A 16,322-nucleotide genomic window follows, 5' to 3' on the forward strand; every position below is an offset into this window, starting at 1 on the left:
TTTCTCTCTCCCAAGTTCAGTTATTTTCTAAGTTCCTTTATATTCAAAAAGTAAGCAACTTCGGGTTACAGCGGTAGCCTTCGAGAATTTTGAGTTAGTTTTTCTAACATGAGAGATTAAAAGTTTTTCCCCGAACGCCATCATTCTGCTAAACAAATAATTCCCTTACCACTGTCAAACTTGACCAATAAAGAATTCTATTCTATTCTATCCTGCTCTGTTCTGCTCTATTCTATTCTAAAATGTGATTGGCTAATTATGGTTCACTGTATTACGTGAATCCACCTAAGGAACTCCAGCAGTTGGAATACAGTAATTTAATAAAATATGGTTCAGGGGTCGTCAACCTTTTAGATCTCAAGGTCATAATTTTAAATCCCTCAGACCCTAATTCATAATTCATAAAGTTCCGCAGACTACTAATATGACTTTTTTAAAAAAAAAATACATTTGTAAAATAATAAAAGAATTTCAATTTTATTAATGTGAAATGCATCCATTTAATATAACAAAATTATAAATGTTTGTTTAATTATAACAAAATCTTTAAATGTTGTTTTAATCGTAACTAAATTATTAAAGTTAGTGTAAATATTACAAAATAATTGAAGCTTATTTGAAGGTGACTTGCTAATGATATTGGGAAAGTCAGTCCTATATTCCAGAGCTGTAGCTGTAGTCCCTTCCCAGCCCTCCTCTATTCCTTTCCTTTCCATTCCTCTTCTTTCCTTCACTCCTTTCCTTTCCTTTTTTCTTTTCCTCTTCTTCCTTTCCTCTTTCCTTCTCTTTCCTCTTTCCTAATAAAGGCTCTTAAAAGTGTTCAGTCAGACTCAGATTTAGTGGTCCTCCAGCGTCGCTCTAGACATCTCTTCTGGTGTTTCATCTCCCGGAACGCCTTGGTAAACCAGGGAGCTTTCCTGGATCCATCTCCATGGAGAGGTGGCAAAGGCACAATCCGGTCCAGTGCCCCCAATGCCACCCTATTCCAGGCAGCCACCAGGGACTCAGACGGATTGTGGACTTGGGAGTCCAGTATCACCACAAGCTCCCTCTGGAACCCTTCAGAGTCCACTAGGCGTCTGGGGCAGAGCCACTTAATCGTCTCCACCTCCCTGCATTGGGGGAGTAGTGTCCTAAAGTCTAACCTCAGCAGGAAATGGCCTGACCATAACAAGGAAAAAGAATCTATACCCTTTAATTCTATATCATATCTCCATTGCCCTGAGAGGATCACCAGACCAATTGTGTGTTCCCCCCTATGAGTTGGGCCCTGAACTACTTGGGTTGTCATGGAAGCCATAAGTTCTTGAGCCGCATCCGAGGGATTGGCAGGTGAGAGCAAATTGGAGACCCACAGCTCCATAATCCTGTGGAACTCCACCAACGCTACCGCCTCTAGCAGTGTATGCAGGGCAGTAGTAATGCAGCTAGGAGACAGTACATTAACAACAAGTCCAAATGAACCCCTGAGTCCAGCCTCAAGAAGAGGGACTCACAGTCAACAATCTCTGGGGCAGGAATCCTACAAGGACAAAGACTTCTCTGGAAAATGACTGCCACTTCACCACCCCTTCCCTGGAGCCGCAGCTGATGTAAAACCTGAAACCCATCTGGGCAGATCTCTGAGAGAGAAACACCCCCTCTTGGCCCAGCCAGGTCTCAGCTATGCATGGCAGGTCAGCTTCTTCCTCCAGAATTAAGTCCTGAATGAGGGGGGCTTTGTTAACTTTGGCATTAAGCAAAAACAGCCTGAGGCTAGGGCCCTGACATCCCAAATCACTAGGTATGCAAGAAGGGCCGGAACAAGTAATCGCTTTGAAACAGTGAGTCCTAGTTCCCTGAGAATGGCCTACCCTTTTATTTATTTATTTTTATTGATTGATTGATTCTGTCCATTACACAATGAGGGTTTTAGTTGGTATACACATAGTAAAATACATAATGGAGGTTATAGAGGATTTACTCATAAGATATATCTAAGAAAGAATAGAAGAAAAGATATAGGAATAGAACATATCAACGAAAGAATAGAAGAAGAGATATAGGAATAGAAGAAAGGTATAGGAGATATAGGAGAGCAATAGGACAGGGGACGGAAGGCACTCTAGTGCACTTGTACTCGCCCCTTACTGACCTCTTAGGAATCTGGAGAGGTCAACCGTGGACAGTCTAAGGGTAAAGTGTTCTCACCATATCCACCTCTCCCAGTTACGACTGTAATACTCCAGCTCTCAAACACCCTAGAGATCCCCCCCCCTACAACTGCAGCCCTCCTTCCCAGCAGGCCAGGCTCCCCACTCATACCAAGCCGAGGGTTATATCTGTTATATCTGAGTCCCCATCTGCTCCTGTTTACACATTCAGCATTCTTCTTCCTCTCTTTTCCTTTACCTTACCTTACTTTACTTTATGTCTTTTCTTTCCTCTCCTGTCTTTTCTTTTCCTTTCATTTCCATCTTTCTTTTCTTTTTTTCTTTTCCTGCACCTAGGTGGAAGAGCTGCTCCATGATGACCAAAGGGCCAGTCCTGTGACTATCACAGCTCTGGAATATGGGCTGCAAATCCCCACCATAGGGGGTGGCACATGCAATGTGCAACATTGCAGGTGGTGAAATGTGCAAAAAGAGTGCAGGCCTCACTGGCCAGAACAAAATAATGGTGCTGTAGCGAGGGCACAAGCGGGCCGAAGCAGGGGTTGCAATGGTTGGAAGCTGTGGGAGTGAAGCGCTATTTGCATTTGTGCAGCATCAGCATTCTGCCTCTGTATACAGTGTTCCCTTGATTTTCGCGGGTTCGAACTTCGCGAAAAGCCTATACCACGGTTTTTCAAAAATATTAATTAAAAAATACTTTGCGGTTTCCCCCCCTATACCACGGTTTTTCCTGCCCGATGACATCATGTGTCATCGCCAAACTTTCGTCCACTTTTAATAAATTTTTTTTAAAATAAACTTTAATAAATAAACATGGTGAGTAATAATCTAAATGGTTGCTAAGGGAATGGGAAATTGTAATTTAGGGGTTTGAAGTGTTAAGGGAAGGCTTGTGATACTATTCATAGCCAAAAATAGTGTACAGTGATCCCCCGCTTGTTGCGAGGGTTCCGTTCCAGGAGCCCCCGCAACGAGCGGGTTTTCGCGAAGTAGCGCTGCGGAAGTAAAAACACCATCTGCGCATGTGCAGATGGTGTTTTTACTCCCACAGCGCTAGCGAGGAGCCGAAGATTGGGGGCGGCGCGGCTGTTTGCCGCCGGCATGGGGGGCTTCCTAGCAGCCCCCCAAACCCGGGTTGGGGGTCCGGGGGGCGCTGGCTCTCGGCGCTTTCGAGCTGAGTCCGGGAGCGAATTCGCTCCCGGACTCAGCTCGAAAGCGCCGAGAGCCAGCGTGGACAGGCCGTTCCTTGGCGCTGTCTCTCGGCGCTTTCGAGCTGAGTCCGGGAGCGAATTCGCTCCCGGACTCAGCTCGAAAGCGCCGAGAGCCAGTGTGGACAGGCCGTTCCTTGGCGCTGTCTCTCGGCGCTTTCGAGCTGAGTCCGGGAGCGAATTCGCTCCCGGACTCAGCTCGAAAGCGCCGAGAGACAGCGTGGACAGGCCGTTCCTTGGCGCTGTCTCTCGGCGCTTTCGAGCTGAGTCCGGGAGCGAATTCGCTCCCGGACTCAGCTCGAAAGCGCCGAGAGACAGCGTGGACAGGCCGTTCCTTGGCGCTGTCTCTCGGCGCTTTCGAGCTGAGTCCGGGAGCGAATTCACTTCAGGACTCGGCTCGAAAGCGGCGAGAATGAACGGCGTGGGCGGGCGAAGGGCGGGCGGCAGCGAGGAGTTTGCGTGGGCGGTGGGGAAACTCCTCGCTGATGCCAGCAAGAGGGGGAAGACCCAGGAAAGCCACCCAGCAGCTGATCTCCCGGTTGCCATCTACGCATGCGTGCCCATAGAAAAAACGCACGCATGCGTAGATGGTATTTTGACTTCCGGGTTGAAAAATCGCGAAGTACCCTGTTCGCAATGGTTGGGGACGCAATAAACGGGGGATCACTGTATTTACTTCCGCATCTCTACTTCGTGGAAATTCGACTTTCGCGGGAGGTCTCAGAACGCATCCCCCGCGGAAATCGAGGGAACACTGTATATGCGCCAGCCAGTGATGCAAGGCAGCCCTCATCTCTTGTCACTTGGGAAAGGTACATGGCATCTGATCTGAGGAACAGCTGCAGTTTCCTGTCCATTGCGGATGCTAGCTCATTCCCCTGCAAAACTCTCATCTCTCAAGGAGGACTCGCTGAAGCATCACAGGAAACTTCGGACGGGCTCCTCGAGAGATGAGAGTTTGCAGAGGGACAAGTCCGAAATGAACAGCAAACTGCAGCTGTTCCTCAGACCAGGCACCATTTACACTCTGAGTCCCAAGCCGAAATCTCACAGTCGCGCATGTCCTTGCATGAGATTTCACTTTTTGCGTATGCACAGGAAGCAAATTTCACGCCGGGCAAACGCGCCCAACTATTGGTCAGCTGGAACTGCACATGCAGCACACTACCGGGATAGTGTGTCCTCCCCGTCCTGGGAGCTGCCCACCCCGTGAGGCGAAATGTTGATGCCACGGAAAAGCCGATGCCACACTACAGCAAAAAGAAGCAGCCAGAGAGAATCTATCAGGCGTTTTCTCTTGGGCCTCCCACCCAGAGGCCTCGCAGAAGGTGAGATGTAGGCCCAAAAGGCGGCTGAGCCTCCCTCTCCCCAGGCAGCCATTCAGTTGAGCACAGCGAGTTCTTGGCTTCACCTTCCTGTTCCAGTTTGTGTGGCTCACACCGCTATACTCAAGGTAAGGTTTGCACTCGGGCTTAGAGTGGGAGCTGGCGTGTGGGTGGGGTGATGTTGGGCGGTGCAGCCTTGTGTTTCCGTGTGCAGGCTAGATTAATTGCTCTCAGCCATATCTGGCTCGGGCCAAGATTCCTCCACAGACCACCAAATTTTTCTCACAGACCACTTCTGGTCCGCGGGCCACTGATTGGTGTCCTGTGATCCAGCTAATAGTTTATCACATTGTGGAGACACAACCTTGGTGATACTTATGAGTCTTCTTGAACTATAGGTGAAGTAGAACTGCAGAGTTCTCCAGATGTTTTTAGGATCTCAAGATCTAACCCTCTCAGAGTTGGGAATTTGGGAATCATGGACCAATATATTTGGAGAGTGCCAGTCTGGAGAAGGATTGGTTGTTTGTTTGTTTATTTATTTATTTAATTATTTATTTATTGGATTTGTATGCCGCCCCTCTCCATAGACTCGGGGCGGCTAACAACAGTCACAAAAAACAGAATGTCAAAATCCAATACTACAACAGTTAAAAACCCTTGTTATAAAACCAATCATACATCAAACATACCATGCATAAATTGTAGAAGCCTAGGGGGAAAGATTATCTTAATTCCCCCATGCCTGACGGCAGAGGTGGGTTTTGAGGAGCTTATGAAAGGCAAAGAGGGTGGGGGCTATTCTAATCTCTGGGGGGAGTTGGTTCCAGAGGGTCGGGGTCGCCACAGAGAAGGCTTTTCCCCTGGGCCCTGCCAACCGACATTGTTTAGTTGGCGGGACCCGGAGAAGGCCCACTCTGTGGGACCTAACTGGTCACTGGGATTCGTGCGGCATACTGTTGAACACACCTTACAACAAAGTTTATAGGATTGTATAATCCCCTTGTACTTAATTATACCTTGACAACGGCACTTTCATGTCTTGATTCTCTTATTAGCTGTGCCCAGTGAAGGGTTACCAAACTTTTTACTACCACACTGTGGCTGTGGCTTACACAGGACACCCTGCATTTTCTTTCAACATCTCTCAGCGCAAATTGGATGCTCTTGGGTGGAGCTCCATTTTCACTACCCCACTGTGTCCCACCCCGTCCAGGCAGTAGCCCACCCCTGGCTATGCCTAATAAATCTTATTTTCCTCTTGTGTAAACTATCTCACATCTTCAACATATATATATAATCTCAACAAGTAGTTCTTGATTTAGAACCATTTATTTGACTGTTCAAAAATCAATGGCACTAATATTCATGCACAACCATTGCAATATCCCCATGGTCATATGGTCAAACTTTGAGTGCTTGCCAACTGGCAGTTGCACTGTCCTGGGGTCATGTGATCACTATTTTAATTTTCTCAGCTGGCTTCTGACAAGCAGAGACAATGGAAGAAAGCCAGGTTTGTTTTACAACTGCAAGATTCACTTAACAGGAGCAAAAAAAGTTGTAAAATGGGGTACAACTTATTTAACAACAGCTCTGCTTGGCAATGGAAATGTTAGGTTCTATTGTGGTCGTAAATCAAAGACTGTGATACGTTGTCTCTCATATATAAGGTGATTCACTATCACTATCCTATTGAGAATGTACTGGTACAGTGATACCTCGTCTTACAAACGCCTCGTCATACAAACTTTTCGAGATAGAAACCCGGGGTTTAAGATTTTTTTGCCTCTTCTTACAAACTATTTTCACCTTACAAACCCACCGCCGCTGCTGGGATGCCCCGCCTCCGGATTTCCATTGCCAGCGAAGCACCCATTTTTGCGCTGCTGGGATTCCCCTGAGGCTCCCCTCCATGGGAAACCCCACCTCCGGACTTCCCTGTTTTTGTGATGCTGCAGGGGAATCCCAGCAGTGCAAAAACGTGCGCTTTGCTGGCAATGGAAGTCCGGAGGTGGGGTTTCCCATGGAGGGGAGCCTCAGGGGAATCCCAGCAGCGCAAAAACGGGCGCTTCAGCTGGCAAAAGGGGTGAATTTTGGGCTTGCACGCATTAATCGCTTTTCCATTGATTCCTATGGGAAACATTGTTTCGTCTTACAAATGTTTCACCTTAGGAACCTCGTCCCGGAACCAATTAAGTTTGTAATACAAGGTATCAATGTATTTTCAAAGTGTGTGCTTTGAATGCTCCAAAATATTGTGAGCATGCTTCATTTGTTATGGTGACAGGCCAGCCTCCAAAGAAGCCATCTCTTTCTCACCATATGCCCTCTCTGTATGCCTTTTGTTTGTGTTCCCTTTATATTTCTCATCCTATCTTTGAACCAGATTCTCTTCAAGGAGACAAAGAGACCAAGGAGACAAAAGCCGAGCTCTGCAACTTTAGTTGAAGAAGATGTTGTACCTTCACACAATACATATCCTGAAATGTATTTCATTTATTTGGAGATTCAGAAGCTCAACTTTTCCCCATTGCAGCATTCAGAGAATTAGATGTTTTTGTTGCTTATTTTCAAATTGCTCTGCAATTCTGAATTTTGAAGATACTTATTTGTTTGTTTGTTTTGTCACATAGGCATTGGTGGTATACAAAGATATAATATTTATATATATGATACTAGTCAAAGAGAAACATTAGGACAGAGGACGGAAGGCACACTGGTGCGCTTATACACGCCCCTTACTGACTTCTTAGGAATCAAGAGAGGTCAACAGTGGATAATCTAAGGGTAAAGTTTTGGAGGTTAGGTGATGATACTACACAGTCTGGTAGTGAGTTCCATGCATCAATGAAAGTCGTATTTCCTGCAGTCAAGTTTGGAGCGGTTTATATTAAGTTTGTATCTGATGTGTGCTCATGTGTTGTTGTGGTTGAAGCTGAAGTAGTCATTGACAGGAAGGACGTTGTAGCACATGATTTTAGGGGGCTATGCTTAGATCGTATTTAAGATGATGTAGTTGTTTTTATTTATCAAGACAATTGAAGGATCTGACTCTTAATTGTACATAGCTTCAGAACAGTTGTCTAAATCTAAACCTATGTTTGAGATGAAAGTTAAAAGCCTCAAATCACTGAATGACATAGAAATATAATGTGAACCTCTTTCAGGATTTTATCCACAGCCTTTAATGGTTCACCAATTAACAGATAACAAACTTTTCCAACCAGATGCTCTTTTATTTTGTTGGACTACAACCTCCATAAGTATAGATTGGGAACAACTAGTATTGATGGCTATTATTGTGGTCCCTAACAGAAGTCTAATATCCCCATTTCTGTTCTTATTGAATAACAAGCTAAATCATTTTGGTTTGAGAATAAATCATTTATTGTCAGTGTCAGCACTGACCAACTCATTAATAAAGGGTACAAAATCATTCAAATTGAAAAAAAAGGGAAAGTAGATCCAGCTTCTTCCTCTAGGAATCTATGGAACCCTGAAAAATTATAAATGAAAATGGTGAAAAAACTAGTTTAATATTTAGTATTTATTTATTATTTGGATTTCTAGACCAATCTTCTCCAGGGGAATCAGGGCAGCTTACAACATAATAAATACAAAATTGACAATATACAATCCTACTCTAAAAGCTACATTTGAAAATCCAAATAATTAAGAATCTACCCTTAAAACCCCAAAACATTTAAAAACATTCAACCAACAATCAGCTCATCATAGTATTCGGCTGGAGCAAGGTATCAGTGCTCAACAGCCCCAGATCTGCTGGCAAATGTGTGTTTTTAAAACCTTTTGGAAAGCCAGTTTCCTACCATTCCCCCTTTAATCCCAGCCATCTTGGACTTTTCTGGGCTGCCAGAGGAGCCTTTCAGTGGTGCTTAAGGAGGCTTTGGCAGTCCAGAGCGAACGGAGCATTTTCCTTTCTCTGGGCGCTTGGAGAGGGAATAAACCACTTCGCTATGGTGACTCCCTCGCGCTGCATCCCATACACCCCAGTGTTCCCTCTAATTTTTGGGGTGGGTAGGTGGAAAAGTATAGTGTCTGAGCGGCAGTCCCTTTGGGACTGGGCGACACAGAAATAATAAACAAACAAACAAACAAACAAACAAAAAACCCACCCTGTTTTGCCTCAGAGAATTTCAAAATAAAATACTGTACTGTGTGTCTATAACAGTGAGCTCATAATAGGGCAACTCTATCAATATCAAAATGCCACTTAAATAGTTGAGCTAGTTTCAAACTAGATTTTGATTTTCTTTCTCTCTTCCTTACTTCCATTCTTTTTCTTTCTCTTTTCCTTCCTCTCTTTTTTCTATCTGTTTCTCTCTCTTCCTCTCTTCCTCTCTCTCTCCTTCCCTCTCACTCTTTCCCTCTCGGCTTCTGGGCAGGTTTGGAAAACTCTGAGTTGATGATGATTTTTTAGCGAGCGATTGCTCACTGCTCAGCTTAGAGGGAACTATGATACACCCGGCACGAGGTTGCCTCCTGGAGCATCTGGGCACGGAAAGGCAAAAGGGGGCGCTTCGCCCTGGCCAGATCAACTCGGCTTCAGCCAAACCGAGGTCACTACAGTGAAGGAAAGGCACCGGCTACAAAGCGAGCGAGCGAGAGGAGAGGGGAGCCCTTCAGCATGGGAAGGAAGAGAAAGCAGCCGCCTTTTGGTCAAAGAAGTGGGAGATTCCCCCCTCTCACCCGCCTTTCTCTTTCTGGTGCAGTGTAGGGGAGGCAGCCTCACGTCGGGTGTATGGGAGCCACATGTTCCTCCTCGCCGCTTCAGAATCCCTCTTTTTTTAAAAAAAGCCTTAAACTTTTGGATTTTTTTTATTCCTTTCACCTCACCTTCTTCCTTCGGCAGCGACTGTCCTCCTCCTCCTCTTCTTCCTACTTCTCCTCCCACCCAAATTCTGAGCTTTTATTTCTTTCCTAATGGGTTTGCACACATTATTTGCTTTTACATTGATTCCTATGGGAACAATTGCTTCTGCTTACAAACGTTTCTACTTAAGAACCTATCACAGAACGAATTAAGTTCTTAAGTAGAGGTACCACTGTATTGGTTAAATGAAGTTTCTGCAAATAATTACAATAAACTCTATATCTATCTCCTTCCTTTTGAAGCAATAAATGTATGATTACCGACTAGCAACAATGAATAATATCTGAGACATTCTATCACATATATTTTGACCTCTCAGTAGACAAAATACTGTTTTTCATGTTTCAATGAAAGACCCATGAAAACTACTATGTGTTTTTATGTACAGTTGATACGGTCCTTGTCTTCAGAACAAGTAAGATGTGAATAAAATAGTCATTTACTCACACTAGCTTACAGAGGTCAGCAAAAATCAGCCACACCAGAAATTCTTGCCTCTGGATGCTCTTCCACTCATCTGAATCAATTGGAAAGGAAGGTCTACAAGAGAAAGACTATGGGATCTCAGAGACCAAGACAAGCAAATAAACGAGTTATTAATTTTCTGGATAGAGCTGAGAAGACCCCCCAAATTCATAGTTGCCTAGGCAACCAAAAATATTAAGCCAGTATCTAGGAATAGATGTATACAATCCCATTAGGGCATTTCATAAGAATTTTTTTACTTGACAGCTATTTCTGTCTACAGCATTTAGAAGAGGTTTACACCAACCTGTAATCAGTTACAATCATCAAATTTAATCTGTACCACAGAAGAAAAACCAATTCAAGAGCCTAAATTAAAAACTGTTATATTTTCTTTGTATACCGTAAAGGTGCCTAGTTAAATTGTCTCCGTAAATATACAAAACATGAGTTGTATTCTTCACTTTTATGACATTTTATTTTTAGTCTTTCCTGCCTTTCCCCCCCTTTTGCTTAACCAAACTGTTGTTCAAAATGAAATTATATCAGAAAGAGATCAGACTGGAACCAAGCTCATTCCTCATGGAGACTGTTCTGAATTTTTTAAAAGAATCAAGAGGAATCTGATAGCATCTTCTCTGAAAACTGTAATAGTGCATTTTATTAAAAGACATACGTTTTCATGAGCTGCAGCTTATTTCATCAAATGCTGTGGAATTTGTAGCAGCTTTGCTTGCCATACAGGAGGAGGATACTCAGTAAGAGATAGGAGAGAGAAATGCCATCTTTAATGTCCTCAAAGGCATTAAAAGCACCTTCTTTCTCTCTCTGGACATTAGCTGATTGAAATCTCATAGTGGAATGGGAGAAACCAGGGAAATTTTAATCTGAATTTAATATCTCCTACAGCTTCAAATTAATTTGGAATTCCCTGAAAAGTTAGAAAATACTGTAGAAGAATAAGTCAAACTAACTTAAAAATATCAAATATTCTACAAAACAACAAAAGCTTGGGGGATGCTTTCTTAAAGGAGATTTTATGTGATCACAGCCACTGTAGTTTGTAGATGGTTTTCAAAGCCATTGTAGTAAAGTGGTTAAAATGCATTATTGCAGTCATATATATCTCACAATCAATGTTTATCTTTCCTAATGTTTGATTGGGGCTTACAATAGTTGTAATCCAAAATAATTGGAGGTAACATGGTTAAGAAGGCTGGTTTTACTTTAAGTCTGGAATGCTAACACTCATCATGATAAAAATGAGATAAAATCTTCAGTGGTTATCTTTTCTCACCTCTGCTTTGCTATGATTTGCAAAAGCCATCCTACATAGTCCTTTGCTTCCCGAGTCTCTCCAGTGTCATTGCCTTGATTCTTTTCATCTGACATCGTTATATCAGCTTGTCTCTTGGATGGTTCAAGTTTGTTTCTGGGGTGCAGAGAAGTACAAGAGATTTAACTTGGGAATTCTAAGGAATGGCATTCCAATTTATATCTAATAATTTATATTCAGTTTTATCTACAGGTTAAATGAAGCATTTGTTTTTGTGAATGTTCAAACATTGGAAGTTTTTAAGAAGAGATTGGACAACAATTTGTCTGAAATGGTACAAGGCTATGATGGTGAAACTGTGGCACGTGGAGCCATATTGGAGGGCACGCAAGACATTGCCCTATGTTAGTTTCAGTGCACATGTGCGCATTGGCCAGCTGATTTTCGGCCTTGGGAATGGCTGTTTCACCATCTGGATGCTTCAGAGAAGTTTCCCTGAAATTCCAGAGTACAAAAAAAAACCCCAACAGACAAACCAGAAGTTCATAAAACACACTTCTGGTTTGCCCATTGTGCTGTTTTTTGAAGCTTCAGGGAAGCTTCGTGAAACCCTGGAGTGCAAAAAACAGCCCAATAGACCAATCAGAAGCTTGGAAAACGCACTTCCGGTTTGCCCATTGTGCTGTTTTTTACACCTCAGAGGGTTCAGGGAAGCTTCCTGAAGCCCCAGAATTTTAAATCAGCCAAATGGGCAAACCGGAAGTCCATTTCCCGAACTTCTGGTTTGTCTGCTGGGCTGTTTTTTGCACTTTGGGGCTGCAGGAAGCTTCCCTGAACTCTCCAGAGTGCCAAAAACAGCACAATGGGCAAACCAGGTCCATTTTTCTGAACTTCCGGTTTGCCAGATGGGCTATTTTTTCACTTCCCAGGCTTCAGTGAGGCATGGAGGATGGGGGATTGTGTGCATGCATGGGGTTGTGCAGGGGGAGTGTATGCGTGGGGGGTGGAAATGGGGGTGGGTCATGGACACACATCCTTTTGGCACAGAAACTGAAAAAGGTTCACCATCACTGTTATAGGATTTCCTGCCTGAGCAGGGAATTGGAATAGAAGATCTCCAAGGTCCCTTCTAATTCTGTTATTCTATTCTATTCTTTTAAAAAATATTTCTGTAGGTCAGCGGTTCAAATCTCAAAAGTGGCTCAATGTTGACTCAGCCTTCCATCCTTCCGAGGTGGGTAAAATGAGGACCCGGATTGTGGGGACAATATGCTGGCTCTGTTAAAAAGTGCTATTGCTAAATATGTCACCCTGAGTCTAAGGAGAAGGGCAGCATAAAAATCAAATAAATAAATAAATTTCTCCCATCTAATGTTATTCCCACAATAGGGCTGCAGGAATATTTTAAATATTTTTTCTGCATTGAGCCCTGCATTTTTCTGCATTTAATCCAATCTATTATAATTTTCACTATTTTCTTTCCGTCTAGAACAGAGATAAAGGGTTCTTTTTTTCTCTGGGCCAATATTTGTTTAAGATTTTGGGTTTTTATTAAAACAACAAAATACTTCAATGGGAATGGTGATGATATCATATCCCTTGAAAGAGGTATAGAGTGAATTTTTACATCATTTGTGACTTTAAAGATTAAAGAAAGGGTTAAGGATACATGTGGATTAGGATACCCATTTTATTTTATTCTTAATTAAAATCAGTAACAATTGTTCCAGTACAGCTCAGCAGATTGGAACCAATGAAACTTTGGGCTGCATCTGGTTCATCGATTATATACTGAGAGCATATATACCAATGACAAATTCCTTGTGTGTCCAATCACATTTGGCCAATAAAGAATTCTATTCTATTCTAATTCTAATTTTAATTCTGTCCATCCTTGTTATATCCCTTCAGTTCTGAAAAAATTATATGTCTTTATAGTTATCCATCTGATTTTATCATATTAAAATTCTCTCCTATTCCTGAAAAGCTCATATAGCATCCAAAGAGGTTATCCCATTTAAGAGTCATAATGACCTAAGCAGAAATTGTTGTCCATTAATATGGCATTCTATTCATGAAGCCACACTAAATATATGTGAATTCTTTCTTGGTTTGAAATATGTCTAATGTAGTATTGGGTGAGAATATCATACAAAATTAATTAATCATAATTAGAGGCTGGTTTACCTTGAAGAATTTTCCTAAGCATTGAAAACCCAGTTTAGAGTTCCAGCGAATCTGAGTTAATGGCAAGATGATTTCTCACATATTCATTTCATTTTTATATACATAAATGAATTATTTCTAGAAATTAATTGCATCAGCAGATAATTTGGAATGGTTCATAATACTAATTATTTATTGGTGTACAATATAGATCTTGGACAGTAGTGTTGTTTTGATAAGAATCTTGGTAAAAAATTGAGGAATTTATCAAGAGATAATTGCAAGGCCATGTAACTTTTGAAACCTCACTATAATATCATTAAATCTAATTCATTAAAGCAATGGATACCCATAATTCATGCCAATATGGGGGGGAAAATCATAATCTAACGAGATAGTCCAATTTCTAAAATGTTTAGAATTTGACCTCTATGATGTCACATATTACTTTATAAAATTGTACAAGGCTTTGGTCATTTAAATTTTTAATTGGAAATGGCATTTGATTTTATTGATTCATAGAAATCATCCAGATAAATTGCAGATAACTTATATGACTACTCCTACTCTAAATGTTCATAGTGAACATTTTTTTCAAATAAAAGTATATTGTACACATGAAATACGGTGTAGGTTTTTGTTAATTTTGGGGTTGCAAATCACCGATCTTTTCAGAAAAATCTTTCATGTCAATGTTCTAGACATATGAAGGCATCAATTATAATGGATAGAAAATTGCAGGAGTTGCAGCACCAAGCTGTAAAAAATTGGTACTAAACATACATTAACTAAATGTATGTTTCCCCCTTAAATTCATTTCTCTAATATTACTCAGAATATTTTACAGTATATTCAATTAGCTTATTTTTAACACTGCTACGAAGTAGAAAAACAATAATGAGCTTCTTATATGATTTTCCTTTTCTTATGTAGGCACTCAATCTTTCAAGCTACAGGGTGACTAATATACAGTGTTCCCTCGATTTTCGCGGGGGATATGTTCCGAGGCTGCCCGTGAAAGTCAAATTTCCGCGAAGTAGAGATGCGGAAGTAAATACACTATTTTGGGCTATGAACAGTATCCCAAGCCTTCCCGTAACACTTTAAACCCCTAATTTGCAATTTCCCATTCCCTTAGTAACCATTTAGATTATTACTCACAATGTTTATTTTAAAAAAATGTTTTTTAAAGGCAGATGAAAGTTTGACAATGACATATGACGTCATCGGGCGGGAAAAACTGGTATAGGGGGGAAAACCGCGAAGTATTTTTTAATTAATATTTTTGAAAAACCGTGGTATAGACGTTCCGCGAAGTTCAAACCCGCGAAAATCGAGGGAACACTGTATCCCTTTCTCCTGGATAAATCAAAACAATTTGAGCTATTTACTTACTCATTCTTGTTCTCCCTATGGTTCAAGAGCCACTCAACAAAGTTCTTCTTCAGCATGCTGTCCAGAGCTTGACTATAATCACTTGCTAAAGTTCCCTCAGAATACCGCCTTTGCAGAAATGTGGTGTTTCTTAGATTTTCCCTAAGAATATAGAGAAAAACATATGGGCCAAATTTACATATTGCTTCAAGATATGGGCTGCATAACTATGGTTTTTTGAACAAATGCTATTTGATTGGGTTTGCCCTGCATAATAAGCTAAAACTAACACTATATATCCTGAGCACAGTGACTGACCCTAATCAAATATGTGCTTGGATGAATGTAACAAATCAGTTTCTCTTTTTCCATTTAGAGAGATAAGTCTTTTAACAATTTATTTATTCAACATTGTCATATTAGGAACGCATGCAGAGGAAATATCAAAAGAAAAACCATTAAAAAACCTTCAAATGATCATTTAGAAAACCATCTGAATTTAAGTTTAAGATCTGAGGCCTATACTTGGTCCTCACCCAGATGTTGAGAATTGGCATACAACTTTAATTATTAATAACAATAATTACAATGATGATTGTAGTCAGGCGGTAGGGAAAGCAAGTAGGATGCTTGGCTGCATAGCTAGAGGTATAACAGGCTGGAAAAGGGAGATTATGATCCCGCTATATAGAGTGCTGATGAGACCACATTTGGAATACTGTGTTCCGTTCTGGAGACCTCACCTACAAAAAGATATGGACAGAATTGAACGGGTCCAAAGACGGGCTACAAGAATGGTAGAAGGTCTTAAGCATAAAACGTATCAGGAAAGACTTAATGAACTCAATTTGTATAGTCTGGAGGACAGAAGGAAAAGGCGGGACATGATCAAAACATTTAAATATGTTAAAGGGTTAAATAAGGTCCAGGAGGGAAGTGTTTTTAATAGGAAAGTGAACACAAGAACAAGGGGGCACAATCTGAGGTCAATTGGGGGGAAGATCAAAAGCAACATGAGAAAATATTATTTTACTGAAAGAATAGTAGATCCTTGGAACAAACTTCCAGCAGACGTGGTTGATAAATCCACAGTAACTGAATTTAAACATGCCTGGGATAAACATATATTCATCTTAAGATAAAATACAGGAAATAGTATAGGGGCAGACTAGATGGATCATGAGGTCTTTTTCTGCCATCAGTCTTCTATGTTTCTATGTTTCTGTGATTTATTTTTAATTTAAATATCCTTTAAATCCATATCTCAAGAAATAATCTGCAGATTTGCTATAGTCTCAATTAAAACTTTGTATTCCAATAGGCAGAAAAACTGGAAAGAGTGCAGAGAAGATCAACAAAGATAATTAGGGAACTTGAGACTAAAACATATGAAGAACAGTTGCAGGAACTGGCTTTATCTAATGGAAAGAAGGACTGGGGTAAACTGATAGCAGGCTT

Source organism: Erythrolamprus reginae, chromosome Z (genome assembly GCF_031021105.1).
Source record: "Erythrolamprus reginae isolate rEryReg1 chromosome Z, rEryReg1.hap1, whole genome shotgun sequence".
NCBI lineage: Eukaryota > Metazoa > Chordata > Lepidosauria > Squamata > Dipsadidae > Erythrolamprus > Erythrolamprus reginae.